Raw genomic sequence first — 22,857 nt, forward strand, 5'->3', positions numbered from 1 at the left:
CAAGGTGGTAGCGTGAAATTGAACGTAACGAGACTCTTTTTACACCACAGAAAGTAGCAAATGCTCTAAATCAGCAGTGCCCTCTACCCACCACACACACCTCCTCACCCCCAACACACAGTGTCCTGGCTGTTAAACATTTACTAGCCGAGCACTGTCATGCCACTAAGTCCATTTGGGATTGGTTTAAAAATTAAACACAGTGCAAAATAGATGATTAACCTGAGGTTAATGGGGTGTAAACTAAAGTAAGCTGTGAATTGCACATAAAATTTAAAGACAAATTTGGTTTAAAAATCATAAACCAACAAATTTGAGGAAAAGAAAAACTATTTCCCTGAAACTGACCTGAGAAATAACCACGTATGTTTTTTCTTTAATGTTATAAAAGCCACTATTGAAATGGGCAATTCTTTGGGTAATGATATACAAAGTTATAATATTTTGATAAAAAGTTATAATATTTAAAAAGACATAATTATTTTTAAAGATTGTAATTGTACTACATTTCAGTATATCAAATTTTTATTTTTCCAGCTCTTTGAATCAAATTTATATTAATATTTATATTAATATTGTTAAAATATTATTTTCTATTGAGTATAGGTTTACAAAACGTTTCATAAATTTTTATATATATTCCTTAACAATTATCATTATTGTTATTTTCTAAATTCTCTAAAGCTTTAGCTTTAATTTTTTTATTTGGCCAAATATTTACTTAGGAGATTCATTTGTTAACGTTCTAAGTAGTTTGAGTCTTAACCGTGATTCTTCTCTTTTTAAGTTCTAGTTTTATTTTGGTATGATCAAAGTATGTGGCTAAGTTCTACACTTTAGAATATAATAAGATTTTTTTAAACTACAGTAGAATTGGTTTTTACATATGTTTCATGAATATGTGTATGATGTGTGTGTATGTAGCTACTTAATCAGCTCATTTTTAAAATCATGAAATTTATATGATGTTTTAAATATAATTTTTATCTGTTGTATCTAGCATTGATGAAGATATAGCAATGTCAGATCATTTTAATTATATATAGGTATAATTTTAATTTACTTAAGTGTAATTATTTGTGTTTTACATATATTTTGAATGTTATCTGATGCCTAACAGTTTATTACTTCTTCACTGTGAACTATACCTTTATCAATGTAAAACGTTCCTCTTTTTTAAATTTAGTAATTTTGCCTAGACTTCTACTTTTTCTTGTACTGCTTCACTGTCTTTGTTTTTTTTTGTCTACAGTTTCCTGTCATAGTTTGCCCATTCATCTATTTTGCTGAAAATATTGTCATCACATTTTATTAGTGTCTCCTGTTTACATCTAGAAATAGTTTAATGTAATCTAAAAATCACTTTCTTTTAACAAATGTCAAATCTATACAAGTTTACTGAAATTTCTCATGAACTTCGTTTCATGATTTTTGCATTTATTGCTTCCTTGTTTCCCATCTGATCTTTATTTCTGTTTTTTGAGATATTGCTTAAACTTACTTAACCCTTTACTCCCTATAGTGATTTTAAGTTATATATACTATCTTTACCGTCTTTATTTTCACATTAAAAACAATCTAATTTGTTAATTAAATTGTATGCACTGTGAATAGAGAGCCAGTCCTGCTTGTTAATCTCTGCCACACCAACTTTGAGCCAGATCTTTGCACAGGAAAATGCTAAACAAGTATTTGCTAAATGGGTAAATAAATCAATAAACATTATTGATAAAACATAATTCATTTACTATATCAGAATAAGAAGTTTAGAATACTTCTATTTCTTCCCTCTTCCTCAGTCCTGTTACTATTCTTATTTTATTGAAATAAAACTGGATATTGCTGTTAATTTGTTTTTAACAATATGTTCTTTTCCATCCATGATTTAGTTTTTGACATCTGTCAAGTTTCATAACTATGTTTATAACAATTACTCAGACACCAACTCTGTGTTGAGTTCATTACTCACTGCCTTTTCCTTTGAACCACACATACCCTCAAATTGAGTTAATTTATTGGTTTTGATTCATTTCTTGGTTGAATGAAGCACTTCCTTGAGTAATCTTTTCAAGACAGATAAATGGGTAGCATACTTCCTGAGTCATTTTGTGTCTGAGAAGGTTGTTCTGCTCTCACTAATGAATGTTGATTTGGCGGAGGTTAGAAATCTTAGGTCACAAACTTTTCTCCTGAAACTCTAAAAATACTTCTCCAATGCCCCATTTTATACAGTGCTGTGGAAGAAAAGTCTGATGGTATCTCAATAGCTCTCACTTTATTCTGCATGGAAGCTTTTATTAATATCTTCGTATTCAAAGTAACACAAAATAAGTCACCATTCATCTAATTGTAGGTTGATTTTTATTACTATCTGGCATTCTTAGGTCCTTGAACTAAATGTTGAACTTTTATATTAAACTGCTGTATTTTTTCACATATCATTGAATTTTCTGCACACACAGGATTATAGAGTATAATGTGTAGTAGTACAATATGTGATTTGAAGTCCATTCTGTTAGATACTGTATGGGTCATTAACACATGCACAAACATAATTCCTAAGAAGAAAATATGTCTCTGTTATTTTCTATATAGTTTCTTAAAAACACTGCTTTAGGATTTAATAGGCCATGAAACACAGTGGAAAAGCTCTTGAAGTTCAGTGTGCTGTGGGGAAATTCACAGGGGACCTATTTGCTTTCTACTCAGCTGCTCTGCTAATGGACATGTGGGTGTCTTTCTCAAAGTTCTACATGAAATTTTTGTGCCTTGTATTGACTGAGCCTTGTCTATATTTAATTTCATCTCTTGTGAATAATTTTAAGACATTAGCTGTGTGTGACAGAAATCCCAAATAACAGTAGCTTCCATGAATTGGCTTCTATTTTTTTCTTTCATTGTTAAATGAATGAACAGTCAATGGGAGCATAGTAAGGTATTTTGAGAAAGGGAGAAAGAAGCAGGATCAGGCACTCAGTTATGGTTTCTGAGCTAGAATGAAGGAAAACTGGAGGCCTTAGAAAAGAAATTTAAGTCAAAATAGCCTCAATGATTGATTTTACAAGAACACTTGACTATTAGCTGTGCAGCTCACTCCTACTTGAAACTATTTTATCATTATCATCCACAGATATGGAAGTCGTATTAGGCAGTGTGGTGATCAGGAATATGGGCAAGACATTCTGGCAGATTAGATCTGAATCTTGTCTTTGCCACTCTGCTAGCCCTGGGGCCTTTAGCAAGCTACAGCACCAGTCTGTGCCTCAGGCTCCCCACATGTGAAAGGAGTAAATAGACACTCTTACAGCATTATGAACACATGAAAAGTCACATGTAAAGTCAAGTCTGGCACAGAGGAAGTACTCATCAAATTTAGACGTTATTGTGACCATATATGCTTACAAAGCTATGTAGTAGGCATGTAGGTGATCACTAAGCCAGAAGGAAAAGAATCTTGTGAAAGTGTGAGATTGAGAATAGTAGTCCTGTATCCTCAGTTTTTAGACTGTTCTGATAAATACCCCAGATTACATTTAATGGAATGTAGAACATGAATAATTTCTAAGAACTTCCACATAAAAGAGTACATGATTCTCGCTTGTGACCAAGGGTTTTCCGAATTTATCTTTACAGTGGAGTCAGTTAGGAATCTCTTAATTCCAAAGCCCAGGTTACACTCTGGACCAAATAAACCATAATTTGTGGGGCTAGGATGGAGGCGTCAATATTTTTGAAGCTCTCCAGGTGATTCTAATATGCATGTAACTGTGGAAAACCACTATTCTAACATATATCTTTAGTTTCCTTATTTGTAAAATGGAAGTAATAACACATCTACAAAAAGGTGGACTTTAGGATTAAATGAGAGATGTGAAAACAAATTTCTAAGTATCACGTAACAGTTGGCTCAATGAAAAATGGTTGAATTCTACAAACTTAATTTTCTTTCAGTAAATACTTTAAACAATTTGAAGCCATTTAGATAGGCTTGAGTTTTATATCTTTCGATATAAAAATAATTTATATCCTCTTCTTAAAATCTTCAATGAATGAAAAATGTTAGTGCCCATAATCATGTTGAAAATTCCAATTTTTAAGTTTGCTCACATGTCCTTTTGTCTGTAAGAACAGTAAAAATGTTTACCAACTCTGACTGAAGAGTGAGCAAGATGTTGAGTACTCTTTACAAGAGAAATATCGCATCATCCAGCGCACCATACTTTACTGACGTCAATGTCCTGAAACAATTTGTTTGCTGAAAGTCTCGCCAAATCAATGACAGTAAAAGTCGCAAGAATTTTCTTTAAATGTGGTTTGTGGCCAGTGGCAAAACCACAAAATATCTACGGATGTCTAGAACTGTAATTGTTTTTTTTTTTTTTTTTTTGTAAAACGATCTGCCCACAAAACAGGTAAAAGTACATTTGAAAAATGGCAGGCACTATTATTTATTTTCAAAATGAGAGCATCTGTCATCTTTGTTTTCTTAACATTATGAATTTCCATCTGTAATATCTACATTCGTGACACATGGCATGGACAAGAGTATAAAGAGGAAAAAGTAGACCACCTAGGACCACTGAGGAGTTCCTCTATTGTAGGTAATAGCAAGGATTTAGTACATAATATCTTTACAAAACATTTTAGTCTTTTGTAGGACAAGAACCTGAGATCAAGTAACATCTCTGGGGATTAATTTGTTAAATATATTTTTGGCATTATCCCCAGTGTCACTTCTCTAATTTCACTTAACTAAATGGAACTGATGTGTATTTAGTTAGAATCAAATTAAACTACCCTCAAACATTATATCTACTACAAACTTTGAAGAAAACAAATATGGAGTCAGAATGTGTTGCTGATTTGGGACAAGTTAAAATAAATATCCTGGCTGGGCACGGTGGCTCATGCCTGTAATCTCAGCACTTTGGGAAGCCGAGGCGGGTGGATCACCCGAGGTCAGGAGTTCAAGAATAGCCTGGCCAACATAGCGAAACTCCGTCTCTACTAAAAATACAAAAAATTAGCCTGGCATTGTGGTGGGCACCTGTAATCCTAGCTACTTGGGAGGCTGAGGCAGGAGAATTGCTTGAACCCAGGAGGCAGAAGTTGCAGTGAGCTGAGATTGTGCCATTGCACTCCAGTCTGGGTGACAGAGCAAGACTCCATCTCAAAATAAAATAAATAAATAAATTAACTAAATAAACAAATATCATTTCACTTAATAGTCTCAAATATGTCAAAGGCCCAGTAGGAAAATGAACCACTAGAAGGAATTATTTTATATTTAACAAGATAAATAAACTGTTGATAAACTCAAATTAAGTAGCCTGCAAATTCCAGTATGAAATTGTTTATCTGCATTTCTCTTAGGTCCAATATATAATTGTAACATTCTTAATTTTAATTTTGATAGAGAAATTTAGATTCCATAATTAGTGGGCATTTTATTATATGCCTGAGCTTTCTTTAAATTAAAGTAAAACTATTTAAAAAGGAATTAGAATTTCTAACATGGTTATAGGCTGTTCCTCAGGAAGGGGGACAGGCTTTTGAAATTTATCAGGGGTACAAGTTTCCTCCCACCACATTGACATTAGTTTTAACTGCCAGGTGGAGAGAATACTGAAAATAGATTGTGCTACACAATTTAGAGTATATGCAAACAAAGCATGGTAAAAAATGTTACCCCAACATCAAACATTTCTCTTGTAAGAAACTGCAATAATCCTTATTATTGCAGTATCTCCTTTGAAAGAAATATTTTGTCATATTGAGAAATACATTCCCACCCTTCTGAGACAACAATTATGTAGAAATGGCGCATTGCAGGAAATGGAGTTAGGCGTATTGGGAACTGTGGTGCTGGGCTGCACAGTCAGCAGAAATTCCTTCAGAAAATGGGCACTCAGAAAAATCTGCTTTCTTACTTACAGGTTTCTCTTCTTCCTTTTTTAATACTGGACATTCTCAGACCAGGTTATTCTTTACATTCTCATCTCACTGCACAGTGCAAAGCCATGGAAGGGCTCATTTTTCAGACAATGTGGGATGATGTTCAAGACTTGACACATAATCAACAGTAAGACCAGCGCTCTGGCCAACAGAGTGGAAATATTCACTTTGAAAAGGCAAATCATAAACCAGAGTATGAGAATCACATTAAAGTATGCATCTATAAAACACAACCTCTGTCCCCGAAGCTGACATTTGACCTGCAATACTTGCACATGAGAAATTATTTTCTGCCTCCCAAACATGTGTTTCAGAAATTGATCTGAGGAGAATTGGCGAACCTTTCATATATAGATAGAATTTCAGAAAGCCATGCTTCTCTCCCAGTTCAGTTTCATTTACTCTCACCTACGAAGCGGAAGAACTAGAAGCTTAGGTCTAATAGAAATATAATAAGACCTGCCCAGTGACGTTTATCTTCATGCTAAGAGAGTTGGTTTATGTACTTGTCCTCCACTTTCAGATGGTGTTGAATTCAACCGTATTAGACCCCTCTCCTTATCTTCCATTGTTTTCCATAATTAATATGCTTGCTTATCACTTAAAATCTGTTAAATATTGATGTAATAGAGAGGAAAGGTATACCTTTTATTTTTATTCTATTGTTATGTTTTATTCAAAATTTATTCTGATACATTTTAGAAATAGGAATACTAAGTAATGGGGACCCCTTTTTTTGTAGGGATCCTTAAGTCAATTGTATGGTTAAGGTTTAATCGAATTTGTAGACTCTCTTGTCATATGTCACTTGTGTCACCATAGTATGGTGGGAATAAAAATGACTGTGGAAACTGATGCCTTGGATTTGAATCATAGGTGCTTGTCCTTTAGATATATGGCCTTGAGCAGTTTGTCCTGCCTCAGTAATTTCCAATTTTCCAGTGTGTAAAATCGGAGTGATAACCCCTGCCTACTGCAGACAGGTGTAGTTGAGACTTTAGTACTTACACAAAGTGCAGTACCCTTATATAAATGTACAAGGGTGGGAAGAATATGATAAAAATGGAGATATAAATTCTGCTGCTTTCTGATGTTACTCATGCTGCTCTGTAAGCAGGAAGGAGAACACGAGAGTGGACCTGGCGTGATGCAGCTGATAACATGAGCGACCTGCTCAGGTCCCTTCCACCTCACCTGTGTGATGCTCAATGGCCCAGCTTCCCAGTGCCTGAGGGTTTTCTCTGGTGAGCTCTGAGCGTAGTCTGCTCAACTATAGGCATGCTGTTGTGAGGTGCTGGGAAATTAATGTTTCACCCTCCCCTAAACAATACCCTTCAATCCAAGAGTACTGAGAAATAATGAGTGAAGACACCGGCTGCTTTGCCCCTTGGGTGAGATACTTCCGAGGTATGTGCCCTTCACCGGATCCCCATTCCCTGGCAGCTGGAGGAAGCTCAGGTGCCCGCAGTGGTGACTTGCTTGGTAACCCATTCTTGCTCTTCCTTTCTCTATCACTTCTCTCTGGTGTTTCCTGGGATCACCTCCAAGTGGAACCTTTGTCTCATGGTCTGCTTCTGAGGAACCCAAACAAAGACAAGAGACTTCTACTGTCTCTCAGAGCCCTTCAGGCTTAAACCCCTCCAGGGTCCTTCTTCACCTTTGCTGAATTCCTTTCAGTCCCGTAAATTTCTTCCAATTCCTCTAGGATATTCAGCTTGATCCTTTCTCAGAGCCATTGCCCACACTGTTTCCCCTCACTGGTTTGAGTTCTACCCTGTATCACTTTCACAACAGTTAATGGCAACTCATTTTTTTCTGATATCAGTCTGAACATTTATTTTTCAGGGAAGTTTTTCTTGACATTCCAGCCTACACTGGTTTCTAGTTTTATATACTGCCTTATCCTTTAATCCACATAGAATTTGTTATAGTTCATAATTATATACATGTGGAGATATTTGACTCTCTCTCCCAAAGCAGCATAGAACTCTTAAGAGGACATAGATTATTTCTATTTTACTCACTAATTTTTCCCTAACTCCTGGCAGAGTGATGACTGTTTATTGAATGAAGTAGTAATATAATCAATAGGTTGAGTATATATGTGTGTACGTGTAACTATATACATTTATTTAATTTTAGTGCAAAGTCTGCTCCCAGTAGTTTCACTTAATAGCCTTACTTTTAGAACAAAAGACTCCTGGCTCTAAAATTGCCATAGGTCTGCCATGATAAAAGTGAACACCTTTATGGTCAGACCTTTGTCTACAGTAAAGTTGATTGGGCAGATTGTGTGCCAGGTTGTGTGGTATGGAGACAACGGCTGTCATAGTAGCTCTGATGGGCAGGTGGCTGGAAGGTGAAAAGAAAGTGGACAGTCTGATGGAGTTAGAGGCTTGCGTTTAGGGGCTTACTTTTTCTTCACTACCCCCACCACAGAATTACTCAGAGCATATTTTTTCTTTTTAATTTTTATTATTTATTTATTTATTTGAAACAGAGTCTCACTCTGTGACCCAGGCTTGAGAGCAGTGACACGATCGTGGCTCACTGCAGTTTTGACCTTGCAGGTTCAAGTGATCTTCCAGCCTCAGCCTCCTGAGGAGCTGGGACTATAGGCGCATGCCACCATGCCTGCCTAATTTCTTTTATTTTTTGTAAAGATGAGGTCTTGCTATGTTGCTCAGGCTTGTCTTGAAATCCTGGCCTTAAGCGAACCTCCCACCTTGGCCTCCCAAGGTGCTGGGATTACAGGTGTGAGCCATCGTGCTCAGCCCTCAGTGCATGTTTTAATTCGTGTATCAGAATTTGCACACATGAGACATGTGTTATCTTAGAGTTTCCTTGGCCCCTTAGACCCTTCCTGATTGCATGGTTTCAGGCTATGGGTACAAACTATGTTTAAAAGAAATTGTTTAAAACAAAGGAACATATGCTGGAATGTTCAACTATTCAAGTGAAATATCAGAATCCCAAATAAAATTATTCATTCTAAAATGTAAAACAAAATGTTATCATAAACAAAAAAATTTTTTAAAGTATACGAACAATGCTCAATATAATTCATTATCAGGGAAATGCCAATTAAAATAACAAAATATCATCTCACACCTGTCAGAATGGCTATTATCACAAAGACAAAGGCTGGGCATGGTGGCTCACAACTATAATGTTAGCACTTTGGGAGGCTGAGGTGGGAGGATCACTTGAGCCCAGTTGTTAGAGACCAGCAGCCTGAGCAACATGGTGAGATCACATCTTACTGCAGTCCTGGCTGCTCTGGAGGTTGAGGCTGGAGTACTGCTTGAGCCATGATTGAACCACTGCACTGTAGCCTGGGCAACAGAGCAAGACCGTGTCTTCAAAAGAAAACAACAAAAGATAAGTCTTGGCAAGAGGTGAGAAAAGGAAACCCTTGCACACTGCTGGTGGGAATGTAAGTTAGTACAGCCATTATAGAAAACCGTATGGAGATTCCCAAAGAGCTTAAAAATAAAATTATCATATGAGCCAGCCACCTCACTACTTGATACACATCCAAAGGAAAGAAAATTGGTATGCCCAAGAGACGTCTGCACTCCCATGTTTATTGCAGCACTATTCACAATAGCCAAAATGTGGAATCAGCCCAAGTGTCTATCAACAGATGACTGGATGAAGAAAATGTAGGATATATACGCAATGGAATACAATTCACTTATAAAAGAGAAAGAAATCCTGCCATTTGTGACAACATGGGTGAACCTAGAGGACATTATGTAAAATAGGCCAGGCATGTGACAAATACCACATGATCTCGCTCCCATGTGGAGTCTAAGAACGTTGATCTCATAGAAGCAGAGAGTGGAATGGTGGTTTCAAGGGGCTGGGGTGTTAGAGGAGGGTAATGGGGACCTGTTGGTAAAAAGTTACAAAACTTCAGTTACATAAGAAGAATATCTTTAAGAGCTCCATTCTATAACACAGAGGTTATAGCTCATCACAATGTATTATATTCTTGAAAAATGCTAAGAGAGTAGATTTTAAATATGCTTACTACAAAAATGACAACTATGTAAGGTAATGTGCCATATTAATTAGCTTAATTTAGCTATCCTACAATGTACATATATTTTAAAACATCCTGTTGTACATAGTAGGTATATACAGTTTTTTCTGTCAAATTTTAAAAAGAAAAAAGATGTTTCTAACTTTTCTACCAAATTAATCATGGAGGATTGTATGTAGACATCCTTTGAATAGATAAAGTATTAATTCCAGCAGTTCATCCTTCTGGAGGCTTCAGTAGGACAGCTTCTTATTGACTATGCAAATGAGAGGCAATGTCTGTCTTATTCAGTGTTTCTACATGTCAAATTTATATGGGAAAAAAATCTACTCAACTATTGGGATAATACAATTTACTCTCTCCAGCCCTTGTCCCAGAAATCTCCAGATATCTGAAACAAAATGACAAAAAATTGTTTTCTATTTTTCTATTTTGCTTGAACAATGGCCTCATTCTCGACTTTGTGTGTGTTGACACTGTCCTTCTGCTCTGAACAGTTGTGCATGATCAGCTGCACCAATTAAGAGAATCATTCCCCCAGCTTGGTAGTCAGAAATGCAGGGGAAGTTTAGAATGAGCCCTGGGGGAAGAACTCACATGTACAAATGAAATTATGGTAATATCAGTAGAGAGGATACCTGTTGTATTTTCTTTTTTTCTTAGTGCAAAAGGAATCTTAGGGGAACTGAACACCTGGTGAAATGGTTTGCTCAAATTCATTTAGCAATTTTTTTTCATTCCTATAGGGGAATTAGCAGAGTGCTAAAGGTTTTAAAGAATTCAGATGAAAAGCCATCTGTTCCCTGGGCTTTGTTCAATGTCAATTTAAGGATGGCTTTGGAGATTTCCTATTCCCTAATTAATTCCTCTAGATGAGCTCGTGGGGTTGGCTCAATTTATTTTTTGAAAGATGGAAAAAATGCTCCCATCAATTAGTCCTTTGTTATGTTGTGACTGAGATGGAAATAGCTTTTTGCCAAATGGAGCGAGGAGCTGAGAGATGCTTGTGTTTGCCGTGGCCAGGTGTCCTTTGTCATTAGGACTGGCTTTGATGTAAGTACCATTCTCTGGGCCTTTCAGATAATTGGTGAGAAAGCACCTGGCCTCGCAGAAATCTGAGTAATATTTAGCCTGAAGCACAAAGACAGGGAAACCAAAGCAGTGAATAGGAGTCGTATTTTAAATAGAATAACTGTTCTAATAATTTTTTGCATTACCACACGTAATGCATTTTAGTCGGAGGCTGTTTGAGTACTGTTCTCTAGAACCAGATTTCTCGTGTGGACAAGGACTAGGGGGCAGGGAAAGGGTTAACTGGGGTGTTTAGGGAAACAGAAAAGGGAAATAGAGGAAAAGAAGAGGGGGGAAAAAGAGACACATGAGAGGAGAGGTGATGGGTGTCATGTAAAAGTGTACAGATCTGCCTGCTTAAATTCTGTCTCCTCAAAGATTGGACCATTGAGCCAGTGGCGTGAGCAGGAATCTCCATCCAGGACAAGACACAAAGATGTTTGAGCCTCTCTGCTCTCACTCGTTGGGAGACTAGGCTCATTGGGAGTCTAAGATCATTCTACCTAGCACATTGAAAGAAATGATTTTCAAGGAAAAATGATGATGTGAGAGTATTATTTTTATAATATTAACTAACAGGCTATCATCCTCCAATGTCCTTATTCCCAAGGTGTCTGATAATTCTTTACTGAGGTCATGTCTGGTTTACCTAAATCATAGGTTGTTTCACTATTAGGTTAAGCCTTGAACTTTAGTATGCCAGTAGGAAGGAGGGTATGACAGGGGAAATGCCAGCCAGAAGGGAATAGGATGGGAATATCCCAGAACTTCTGCCTGTGTGGATTGTAGGAAAGAGAAGGGAATCAATGAGAAGGGAGAGCAGCAGGTCAGATTCATGCAGTGCCTTTACATTCCTGTCTGAAATCTTGTAGGGTGCCTTTCTCAATCAGTTAAAGGAAAGAAAACAAGTGCCGTTACTGTTTTTCCCATTTGGGATTTTGGGAAGACACTGCCTCTCAGGATGTCCCGGTAAGAGGGAGATGCATATTGTTAGCAATGTGACTTGCCCTGTGTGTGTGTGTGTGTGTGTGTGTGTGTGTGTGTGTGTGTGTGAGAACAGGCATGATGCAGTAGCAGCTGCAGTTTCCTGCTTGTGTCATTATGGAGTGGAAGCCATTGCCGATGACAGCTAGAGAGGAGGAACGTCATGGGGTAGAAATAGAAACCTCTGTCGTCGAGAGTTTCAGGGTTGACTGCCTGGCTAAGGTCGGGCAAGAGTCATGGTCAGGCATCTGTAGGAAGGTTGCCAGCAAAAGCCAAGAAAGATCTAAGTCAGCAGGAGGGAACATCATTCTTTGACTAGGATTAGAAAGCATGGATCACAGTCAGGAGCAGTAACTATCACAGTAATGCTAGCCAGGCAAGCAATGAAAAGGCAGATTCAAGACCTTATTGCCATAGTAGCTCCTGGATAGCCAGACGTCATCACAGCACCCTCCCCTGCCACCACACACATGTCCTCAAGTCAAGATGGAACACAAGAGCTCTCCCTGTGTGGGGAGAAGAGGGGGAGATAGAACACAGAATGGGCAAATAGGAGCAGCTGTAAAATTCGAGAAAAAGGAGATATGACATTTATATCTCGTTTAAGTTGACATTTGTACATAAGAAAGATCAAATCAATTGTAAAAACAATCACTTAAAATGCTCTGTTATCTCTGTTCATCTGTATGTAGTATACGAAAATGTGTGACTCTACACCACAGGATCATTTCAAATATGGAAGAAACAAGATTGAGGGAAAAAAAAAAGTTATTTGGAAAGAACATTTTAAAAAATTGAGGAATAAATAATTTTGAAAATTTTGCTTCAAAACTTTTTTTCACTACCCAGTGTCTTAAGATGAAATTTACATTCCTCTGCATGCGTCTTCAGAGCTTACAGGACCTGTTCCTCGCTTGTCTTGTGTCTATTAATCACATTGCTTCCCTCCATGCTCTTCCTCTCTGGCAGGATCCAGAGACTCAGGACATTTGTCTCTCCCAATGCTTGCTGCTCTGGTGTTGCACACTCTGTTCCCTCTGCCTGGAACACCATTTATTTGTTTCTCATAAACAAGCAACCTCTCTCTTCCCACCTCCACTTGCAATCCCGTGGGCTACCCGGTCCCCCGAGCATCTACCTACTGCTCTGAAGGGTTCTTCCTCTTTTGGAATCATAGACCCATGTGACATTTGGTCATGATGATGAATCCTTCCCAGTGTAGTGTTCTAAATGCATAAAATAAACTAGGCAAAGGGAACAGGTCCTATTGAAATAAACCTATCAAAATACTAGAGGAAATAAAATTTGATATATGTGCATCTTTATTAATGTTTTAAGTGACACCATGTAGTGGTGGAACTAATAACCTCTAATTTCAACGTGATAATAAGCGTAAATAATGTTTAGACGTATTTCCTATAGTTGTGATGTGATGTGAAAATAGCTATAATTTTTATTCTGTGATCACAGATTCTGCTGCTACTGTGGTTTGTTGCCTACAGGCATTACAGAAGGAAACGTTAAGTTTTAGTTAGTTATTGAAAATAAAGATGTAATATTTTTCTTAATGCAAGTGCATGGCTCTAGGTGAGGAGCCCCTGATTTTTTCACCTGCTCTTCCTGACCCCACATGTCTGGATTAAACTGTTTCTCTGTCCTCATGGCATGCAGGACCACTCCTTTCTTACCACATAGCACGCTAGGTTGGAACCATTTCTTTATTGTCTAAGAACTGTCACTAGATTTTAAGGTTTATGAAGGCAGCTTTATCTGGTCCTGATGTCGTTATGTTCATCAGTACTGAAATTCAGGAGAAGGTTCCCCATATAGAACTGTGGCATTAAATGGAGCCTTTATTTGATCTGATCATGTTTTAAAAGTATGCATAATCTTAGCCCTCAGTTCCACACATCGTGGCCTTTTAAAATAGTTTTTGACGTTTAAATCACAGATTCTGTTTGTAAAGACATGTTGAAAATATCTTAGACTGCCTTTAGAGGTTTATGTAAATAATGTAAAGGATGTCAGCTCATCGACATTATTATCAGCTCATTGATAATAACAATCTCGATTATATTCGCGAATTCATTTAATAACCTCAGTTTGGAATATTTGCCCCTTGGATGTGACATTACTGAAGGTGAGACTTTGGGTAAGTGACAATAGCACAAACCAGGGCAAAACCTCAGCAGTGCTTACATACAGGTCTGCAGGAGCAGCACTCACTGGACAAATTCACTGCCCTAGGATCAGTAGTAGGTGTTCATATCCCCTGGTAGCCTCATTGTGTTGAGGCAGTGACCTAGGATTTGGTAGAGCCTGATTTCTGACTTTGCAAGAGTGATTCCGACCCTTGGGCCATGGAGCTCTGAAGCTGCATGGTTAGAGAAACACTGGCCTTCTCGTGGTGTGATGAGGGACCAGGATATGATAGCAAAATGATGTGGCAGAAACTGTGCCCCTCTTTTACCAGCTCAGTAGTGGTGACTGGCAGTGGAGGGAGGCACAAGTTCCTGTCCTGCTGTCATTAAGATTCCAGAAGCTGAAATTGCAGATGGATTACATGGTGAACTAGGACAGAGGTGTTCTTGTTAGTAAGCTAGCAACAACACTGGTGTTATTGGTTCTTGAAGCATAAACCTCTCCTCTGGCATATTGAGGGTAGGAGGAGGGAGAGTTGGGGTTCAAGCTTCAGCATTGCTCAGCACCGATTGGCTTAAAGGTTGCTCAGAGTGGGTTTCCCATAGAACATTGCAGAAGGAAAATTCCCTTTCTGAGAAGCCAGGCTGCAGGGGTCAGTCTTGGACAAGTTAGCCCCTATCTCTCAACTACTAACTTATCACTTCCTAAATTTCATCTCCTTTAAAGACAGGAATGTAATGACACTCTTTTCTAGAACTGTTGGAAAAAGTAAATTAAATAATGCATATAAAACCCTTGGCATGACTCTTGGCAGGTAATCAGAACTCAAATTTTATTATTATTTTTCTAAAATAGTTCGTACAATATTGTTGAGGACTTGCTTATAATATTTAAGAAAATTACAATATTTAAGAAAATCAGACTTTCTTTAATACCAAGATTTTTTAGAATACTATATCCATCTTTTCTATTCTTTCTTGAGAGTCCAACTTCCTAAGTAGTATATTTAGGTTCCATATGTATTACTCTGTTCTCTATTGGTTTCCTATGTATGTTCTGATTTCCTAACTAGATTGTAGAACTTATACTTCTGCCATGCCTCTCGCCCCTGGATCCATACCTTTGTTTAGACCAGAGAGCAAAGAAGCTCAGCAAATATGTATTTATGGTTAGGATAGATATAAGTCTCTTAAAATAGATTCCTTGAAGAAAAGCCAAGGAGAAATTCTGCTATATAAATTTGGTATATTTCATTTGGGTTTTGGGATGCACTTTAATATATTTATACATTTGAAATTAAGTTTTTTCAACCTTTTGGTGTTTTAGTCCCTCGTACTACTACTACAAAATACTGTAGGCTGGGTAATTTACAAAGAAGAGGAATTTATATTCTCACAGTTCTCAAGGCTGGGAAGTCTAAGTTCAAGGTGGTGGCAGGTTTGGTTGTCTGGTGAGGGCTGATCCCTTGATCCCTGCTTCCTTGTTGACACCTTGTTGCTGCATCCTCCCAACAGGAGGAAGGCTCTATCCTCACATGGCAGAATAGCTGCAGGGTAAGCCAACAGAACACTGCGTGAAGCCTCTTTTATAAAGGTCATAATCCCATTCATGAGAGAAGGAGTCCTCATGACCGAATCACCTCTTAAGGGGGCCGCCTTTTTTTTTTTTTTATTATTATACTTTAAGTTCTAGGGTACATGTGCACAATGTGCAGGTTTGTTACATATGTATAAATGTGCCATGTTGGTGTGGTGCACTCATTAACTCGTCATTTACATTAGGTATATCTCCTAATGCTATCCTTCCCTCCTCTCCCCTCCCCACAGTAGGACCCGTGGGGGCCACCTCTTAATATCATCACATTAACTGTTAAGTTTCAACACCTAAATTTTGTAGGGGACACATTCAAACCATAGCATTTGGTCTTTTTACTAATCCCAGTGGCCACAGCTTAATTTGTTACATTTTTACAAATGTTTTTCTTTTAAATATGTAATGTCATGTTTAATACTTCTCCAGATATATATTTAACTTGCCAGACTTTAACAGATTCACATCAATGGCTTCTTCTTTTTTTAAATCTTATTCAAGGAATCTAGCAATTTTTTTTAAAGGTGCTGCATCCCACTTCTCTTTCCCCTTCCCTGTATGGGGGGATGCTGTCAACTCACATTAGTGATGGTCCTGAAATTGACAACCATGGATACCCTTCTTCTCTCATCAGTCCTTTTTCCAGGATGTGTCTACACTTCCGACCATGCCATTTCCATGCCACTATACCCCAATCTACTGAGGCAGATATGGCTCTCATGACATCTAGTCCTTCATTCTGCCAGCTCATCTGCAAATCTGTTCCTCCTGTGACATCTAAACTAATGGAATTGATTCACCTACCTGGAAATTTACCAAATACTTTCCATATGCATAATTGTTCATGCTTTCTTTCCTCTATCTTCTGAATAAAACTAGTAACTCCTTAAGAGATCTAGTTCCAAAATCCCAGTTCTTCCATTTATCAGCTTGATGGACATCAGCAGACTATTTAATTTTCCCACAGCTGAAAGCTCTCATCTTTAAATTTTTATAAACACCTACCTCATTTTTCTTATCTGGAGATGAAATGAGAACATGTATAAATTCTCCTAGATGAAATATTACAAAAAAATCACACTTACATGTCCTCTCCTCCACCCTCAGCCTTATCCCCACTAAATTTTTTTGTATCTTTGCTGCAAAATATGCCACTATGATTGGTGAGACACGTTAGCTGTTTTTTTTTTATAACTTTTATCATACTCTCGACATTACTTTATTCTTAGCAATATTAATGTAGCTTGCATATAAATGTTTCCATACTTTTCCCTCTCTTTACCCCCTTCACACTCTGTTTCTTAAGGATAGAGAAAGGGTTAGCAAATGAAATGGAAAATGGAAAGAGAAAGAAAGTGTGGGGAGAAAGAGGGAGAGAGGAAGGAAAAGAAAGAGAGAGAGCCAGCACATTATGGACACCATGGTACATAGAAAGAATGTGTGTATTTGTTAGTGGAGATTAGACATATGGGTTGGAGTCGACAGTGATAAAAGAGGAGGAGTATTCAGGGTGACCTAAAGTCTTGGTTTGCCTGGGACTGAGGGGCTTCTCGGGACGCAGGACATTTCAGTGGCAAGGATAATGAGTTGGTCACTTTAGGTGGAATGGAAGTGCAGTAGGCCAAATTCAATAACTAGAAACTAATTCAGAAGGCAATGTTGGTTGTTTTGGAGAGTGGATTCAGACACTCAAACCACTGGTTGTTAAAACATTTCTTAATACTAAAAGGAAAAATTATGGTAAATCCTTTAAGAATGGAAGCCAAAACTAATTTCCATAAAAGGGGACCTGAAGATGAAAGAGGGAGCTCTCCCTGACTTGTGGTCAAAGAACCACTGTCACCAAAGTGTGAGGAGTAAGCAGACAGAGGCCAGAGTGCCAGAATAATCAGGCCAGAGCAAGGTACAGTGGAGACCCAGAAAGTCAAGTCCAAGTCATTGCTCCATTTGTGAGTCAACCCCAAGGACCAATTACACACAGAGAAAACCTCAGGCGAGGCTATGAATGCTATTCTTCCTGATTTCTGGTGCTGCTTATTGGAAAAAAAACCAAATTAGTGTCAACCTTCTTCATCACCACTGATTTAGCCTTCTTGATTTACCTGGGGCATTATCACTGTCTCAGGCTTTGCCACAAACATTAATTTCTTAATATAAAACTGCTACAAACAAAATGGAAAATGTCTCTGGAGAAGAATTTTAATATTTCTGATCCAAAGACACAAGGAAAAGCATGGTACTTATGAATCTGAAGTCAGGGTTTAAAAGTCCTCAGATCCCTTGGAAAAGGATCATTTTCGGCTCTGTTTGTTTTTTTCCATGAAAGAATAATGGTAATTTTTAAAAGGATTTTCAAAGCATGCGGTGATATCATCAAGTGAACAAGCTAGAAGGCCTAACATTAAAAACCCATAGAATGATCTTGAACTATCATTAGTGCTGGAGGCAGGCCTGTGATCTGCTCAAACTGCTTGCCTTTGCTTCCAGTTCCGATACACATTTTAGTTTATTTTTTCAATATCAAGAGCTGATAGAACTGGGGAAGTCCAGATTCCTTTCTATAAGTCACTGGCCTCATGACAAGCTATATTAGACATGCCCTTGTGGTGAGGGGATTAAAATATTACTAGCTTTGTTTTGAAACAGTGACACAGAGTGTGTTTTTGGAATCTTTCTGAGGTGGTTTGGGCCATCAGCTTGCCTGGTAACCACAGCTTCTGGACTAATCCGACTCACAGTTTGGGAATTTCCAAAGTGACTATTAACAGGGGGCCTTGGTTTATGTAACTGTCTGTTCTAGTCTATAGCTTGCCTTCTAACAGGTGAGCAGACCCTTTCTTTAACCAGCAGGTGGGGGACTTACTTACATTTCACCTCCAGACAGCAGATTTGGAGTGCATTTCTTATGCCAAAGCTTCTCCAACTTTAATGGACACCCAGGTCACAGAATCTTCTGGAAACCTTGCTGAATAGTTAAGCAAAGCATTTCCAGTCCGGTGATGGTGCTGCTATGAGTCCATAAACGATTCTCTGCAAAATAAAGTGTGCTTGTGGCCGCAAGGACACTCAGAATTTATGAGTCTAATTTGCCCTTAGGGACCAGTGCAGCAACGTCAAATCAAGTAAATGTCTTTGGCTCTAATAAACTTGTCTGAATTTACGTATTATGAAAATGCCTCTGGAGATCATTTTCTTCATGACATTTACATTCTCTGTTAAAGTTTTGTGGTATCTCTCCTCTGCTACTCAATGTGATGGTGGGTGTTGCACATTTGATTTGCTGAGCTAAGGTTTGCTGTCCTTGCTGATTATTACACAGAGGAATTGGTAGTTCACAGTCTGACTCAACACATGGGCTTCCTAATCCTCTAGCTAGAGAGGAATAGGTACAAAATACCCATCCTCAGATTAAATGAAACAGATGGCTCTTATTCAAAGAAACTCTTACTCAAATGGAATGAACATTTAAATACATGTGGTTATCACTGTGAAGAGAATATAAAATGAAAATTAAAAAGTGGAAAGCATATATTCAAAGACAAAGCCAATGAGTTAAAACAGTGGTCCTGTTTCCTCTTTATTCTATCTGGCCTCATGAAGAAAGCACCCCAGAGAGCCACCCACCATGTCACCTACCCTGAGCCTTAAGGCATAGGAATTAGGTTGAAATACTTTTGGATCAGAAGCAGGAGACTTAAGTTGTAGAGTTAGAATTTACACACTTTATTCCGTGTGTGAACGGTGTGTTTCTGACAGCTGAATGTGGGCTGAACTTTGGCTAGTTTCTTTAAGTCACGTGATCACTTGGAGATCATTTCTTTTTTTTTCAATAATTTAGTTCACAGCTATTCTCAACAGCTGAGACCTGTCAAATATTACTGAATTTAAAGGAATCGCTTAATGCCAGCCTTCATCCTCTCCTAATTCACCGTGGTGGTTAGTAGCAGGCTTTCAGATTTGCCATTTTCCTTCAATATATAATGGAGTGGAAAGCTGTTTCCTAGCAAGTCTTATTACTCTATTTCTGTGTAGTTATTAATCAGAGGACAAATGAACACTCACTAGAGCCCTCTGTTTGCACATAAAATAAGAGTCTTGTGGTCATGAGTGTTTTTGTGCTAACCAAAATAGAAACCCAAATGGAACAGAGGGCACAGGGGTTATTTAATTGTATATAATTACATGATAAACCTATGTGAATATACCTCTTGAATATGCATTAATTTTTTATCTTCTTCATGCAAAGGTGATCAATTTCAGTTTCTAAGTTTTTCTCATCCACTCACCAGCCATTTCTCCCTTTTCCATGACTCCAACTTCTAGCTGAACAACAGAAGAGTTGAATCATAAAAGAAGAGTCCAAAAAAACTTTTATTTGTTTGAAGAAAATTCTTTCCATGTGTTCTGCTTCTTCTTTTGCTAATTTGGGTCATGTGCTTTGCTTTAGTCATCTATCCCAGGCAGAGAATGGCCTGGGTCCTCCTCTCCTCACCACAGAGAGGTCTGGAGGTCTACAAGTGGTAACTGAAGACTGCTGGACTCACCACATCCTACAAAAACTGTAATAGCTGCTTTAGGCTAAGAGGTTCCACTGGAATTTGAGGCTAAGAACACAAAGTAAGCCAAAAGACTAAAAGGACTGCAAGTCAGGATGTGTGTTGATTGAAGGAGAGAAGGAAAAGGAGGAGGGAAGAACAAGAAAGAACCAATATCAAGAGTATAGAGGATGGGCCAGGATAAAGCAAGAGAGCTTCATGTTTGCATAACAATTTGTGTTCTGCACACCTGGAGAAAAAGGATGTAGTTTCATATTAAGGATGAAAGTCAAACTATTAGTGCAGATTGCTGCTTCTGAAGATAACATTACATGTGTGTTAGGTAAACAGAAGGACTAACTTGCAAAAGTTTAGAATTCACCTAGGTTTGTACCTAACTTCTATATGACCTGCTCTTTAAAAGTTTGGGGGAAATAAAGGGTTTCTCTGTAATTTTCTAGTTTGCTTTAGGGAAACTGGATAATGCTTTTTGGAAGCCATGGTTAACTCTTTTCAGTGATTTTTCTCTGCAGATCTCATGAAAACATTCCTTGCCTTTGCTACTTTTTGGCCATAATTCAAGGTCCATTGTGATGTACATTGTTGTACTCTATTCTAGTATTTTTTTCTTAGTCCTTGCATTCTTATTTGAATTTTGTTCTAGTTTTTGAATTCTGGTTTTCTTTGTGCCTAGAGGAATTTGTTTTAAAATATGTCTATGCATTCTTTTATATCCTCATTTGGAGGCAGCCTACATTCTCCCTTACATTGAATCTAGGTAGGCTTGTGATTGCTTTGATTAACAGAATACAGCAAAAGTGATACTTACCACCAAAAACACAGAGCTGTAAAACCACGATCTACTTCCAACAGTGTATCTCAAAAGACCATGTAGACTTAGCCTTGTTTGCTGGTCAGATTCACTCTTGGTACCCTGAAATACTATATTTAAAATTTGGCCAACCTGACACCACAATGCTGTAGCAGCTACCTGCAGGTATTTCAGTTGATAGTCCTTGCTGTGTTGGTCCTTTAGTCATCACAATGCAGGCACAGATCTGTGCATGAAGATGTTATATTGAAAGACTATCCTCTAGCCACAGCCTTTACAATTAGCCTAGCTGAGGCCCCATACACCATGGAGCAGAGAAGCTATAGTTGCCACACCTCTCTGTGAGCATAATGCAATGGTTGTGGTTTTACAGCACTATGTATTTAGGTAGTTTGCTACATAGCAATAGATAACTGGAATGCAAGAGAAAAACTCATAAAAAGTACATTTTTCATTGACCTGAGGGTAGTTTCAGCCAGTAATTATTGGGTAGACTTGAGGGTGAGAGTAGGAGACAAACCAAGATATTTATCTCTCTCTCTGTGCATCAGGCAACGTCTTGTGTGACTGTGTCTCTTTTATGGTTCCAGCTCCTGGCAGGTTGTCCTTGAAGTGGTTTTGGCAACTACCTGGAGATGCCAGCTCCTGGTCTCTAGGAACAACCTCTTTCCTTTGACTACCTCATCCTAGTGTTACCAGAAAGGGATCCCAATCCAGACCCCAAGAGAGGGTTTTTGGACCTCACGCAAGAAAGAATTTGGGGTGAGTCCACAGAGTGAAGTGAAATCAAATTGATTTAAAAAGTAAAGGAATAATGAATGTCTACTCCCTATGCAGAGCAGGCGCAGTGGCATGGGCTGCTCAACTGAGTATACTCATAGTTATTTCTTTATTATACGCTAAACGAGTGTGGATTAGTCATGAGTTTTTTGGGAACAGAATGGTCAATTCCCAGAACTGAGGGTTCCTCCCCTTTTTAGACCATATAGGGTAACTTCCTGACATTGCCATGGCATTTGTAAACTGTCATGGCACTGATGGGAGTGTCTTTTAGCATGCTAATGCATTATAATTAATATATAATGAGCAGTGAGGAAGAACAGAAGTAACATTCATCAGCATCTTGGTTTTCGTGGGTTTTGGCTGGCTTCTTTACTGCATGCTGTTTTATCTGCAAGGTCTTTGTGACCTTTATCTTGTGCTCCTATCTCATGCTATGACTAAGAATTCCTAATCTCCTGGGAATTCAGCCCAGTAGGTCTCAGCCTTATTTTACCCAACCCTGATTCAAGGTGGAGTCACGCTGGTTCAAACTCCTCTGACAGTAGAGGCTGTCTGTTATTGTTCGTCTCTGAATTGTCCTCCTGTCCCCTCGCTTACCTTTCAACTCTCTTTTTAAGCTAGTTGCCAATATTTTTCTTTCTGTTAAACTACTTTTTTGCTTCACTGTCTCTAGTTGATACAGGCTGTGGAAGTTATATTTTTTTACATACTCAACTGAACACAGAAAATATGTAACTGATTTTAGTTGGTTGATTACATACATACCAGTTTGCAGAAAAGTCATCCTAATGAGGTGGGATTAGAGATTCCCTTGTAGTATCAAGCTGACTGTAATCCTTCCAGAAGTCTACCATTACACTTATACTTGAGTATGATTTTATAAGAACTCCTCTGCACTCAGTCAATTCCCTTGCAGA

At 38.1% G+C, this 22,857-nt stretch overlaps 1 long non-coding RNA gene across 1 annotated transcript in view; it reads left to right on the forward strand.

Annotated features, from left to right (window-relative positions):
- Positions 1 to 289: 289 nt before the first annotated feature.
- LOC144331555 (uncharacterized) overlaps positions 290 to 22,857 on the forward strand; it is a 30,172-nt gene continuing 7,604 nt past the window's right edge. The window contains exons 1-2 of the long non-coding RNA XR_013398841.1: positions 290 to 363; positions 21,748 to 21,919. This is a non-coding gene — a long non-coding RNA (uncharacterized LOC144331555). The remainder of the gene's footprint in view (positions 364 to 21,747; positions 21,920 to 22,857) is intronic.

Source organism: Macaca mulatta, chromosome 10, assembly GCF_049350105.2.
Source record: "Macaca mulatta isolate MMU2019108-1 chromosome 10, T2T-MMU8v2.0, whole genome shotgun sequence".
Classification (NCBI taxonomy): Eukaryota; Metazoa; Chordata; class Mammalia; order Primates; family Cercopithecidae; genus Macaca; species Macaca mulatta.